This window comes from Atta colombica, unplaced genomic scaffold (assembly GCF_001594045.1).
Source record: "Atta colombica isolate Treedump-2 unplaced genomic scaffold, Acol1.0 scaffold25, whole genome shotgun sequence".
NCBI classification, from domain to species: Eukaryota; Metazoa; Arthropoda; class Insecta; order Hymenoptera; family Formicidae; genus Atta; species Atta colombica.
This window is the reverse complement of record NW_017259348.1, coordinates 225,459-227,664: the sequence shown is the minus strand read 5'-3', so window position 1 is coordinate 227,664 and position 2,206 is coordinate 225,459.

Genomic DNA, 2,206 nt, shown 5'->3' with positions numbered 1-2,206 from the left:
TATATATATATATATATATTGATTTTATTATGATTTTGTGTGTGTGTGTGTGTGTGTGTGTGTGTGTATATTTCTAGGAATAATATATATGTATATCCCACCCAAGAATCGTTTTATATATATATAAAATTCTTGGGTGTTATATATATTTGTCATATATATATATATATACATATTCACACAAAGTATGAATGCAACTTGCAAAAGTTAAATTAAAAGAATTTTGCGAGAGCTTGCTAGTTCATCACATTATTGATTTATTATTGCCATATACAATTATAATCATATTATAATTATTCACATGAAATGCGTAATATATAATATATATCTAAAATGTCAAAGGACAACATCAATAACATTGTAACAATTTTGTGCAATTTCTATTTCTTTAAATTTGCTCCTTCTTTGCATATCCTATTTTTTTTATATGAAGTGCAATATTTTCCCTTTATACTTTAATCATGAGATATATTATGTTCATGTGCTAATATTTTTAAACTAATATTTAAAAACGTAATCAATTGCGAACACAAGATGTTCAAAATATCTGAAAAGTTCGCGCAATGTCATTTATATTTATCATTAAAACATGTAAGAAGTGACTCATATTGGAAGAATGCATGCGATTATTCAATCATTTTATTTGTTTATTATATTAATGCTATTTTTTTTATTATATTATTGCATGTTTAATGCGTTTAATATGCCTTATTATAATTAAACATATTGCATTTTCTCTTTATACTATTGGATTTTTCCAATTAATTACTTTAATGTGTGCTCATCAGCTTCTATTTACACATTTGAAAGATTCATTTTCACAAAATATGAAAATTATATTAATTATTAATGAAAATTATATGACGTATGTCCATAATATATACATCAATTATTGCATGTATTATAATATGATAATGATGATATTGTACATTACAATGAATTGACGCCTAAATTAAATTTTATAATTAGAAAGACATAATAATCTTCGTTTTAATAAAAAAAAAACATGAAAATTAAATTGATCGCGTGTCTCTGTATATAAAAAATGTAAAGATATGCTCGCCCACTGTATCCATTCTGCTAATGAAACACTAGTTAATTGTATCGCTGCATTACGATCGACGTGTTTTCGGCAAAGTTGTCCCGTTCGCACAATTCGCGAATTGTGCTCGTATACTAGTGTCAGCATAGCCGCGGTTGTCGCAATTAGCATCGACCCCTCGCGAAAGTACCGAACTTTCGCGCGTTATTAATAACTACTGCGCAATCTGTAGTTCAATACACGTCCCGAGCGCGATCCCGAGCTTTAATCGGAAACTTCTTGTCGTTTTTCTCGGCTCGCCGTCCCCTTCCTCAGGACAATTTATATTCTTTTATCCTTTAATGCGACTTCTCCCCCAGGGGCTCCCTCTTTCCCACCGTGTTGTCACCGGGCGCTCGGCCCAACTTTTTCCATATTCCAATTAGGAATATTTCCCATTGATTTAAGGCCCGGTTGCCGAAGAGGCGGGCAAATATTAACGGCTTAACGCCGCGATAAATTTACAGTGCCGATACGCCGCGGGGGTTGCAGTCTCCGGCGTGGCACCCCGTCCTGCAGGAAGAGAACCTTCCTCCATTAGGGGGAGGGAATGACGTAAGGATCGCCTTTACGTGTGCCGACACACTTTACGAGTTGCAAAAACTCTCGTTAACATTAATCACTGTGCTTATCCGAAATCGATGCGTCGAGGCGAGAGTGAACAGACTGTGTGCGTGTCACCCAGCCTGTTTACGAATGTTTCTTTCGGTTCCCCGATTCTCGTTAAGAAAAAAGAAAATCACCTTCTTAGAAGATGGTTCAGTGATTGTACATAAGATCTCCGATGAGAGGTTGAGAAGGCGAAAGACTTGCAAATAATATAATAAGCATGCTGAGCCTTCGATGTTCTCCTCTTGAAGACTTAATTTATTATTGCACCATGTATTCTTAAACATTATATTATTAAACATTATATTATTTATTATATTATTTATTTATATTATTTATGTTAATCTGGATGTTATGTAATTTGAAATTAACTATATTAGAAATGAATTAATTTACATTTTGACACATATGGAAATTAAAAATAATAAAATGTTATTTAATTCAAGAGTTTTACTCCTTTAATATTTAACAGAAATTGTCTAACAATAATAATTTAATCGATCATTTGTTATCGTA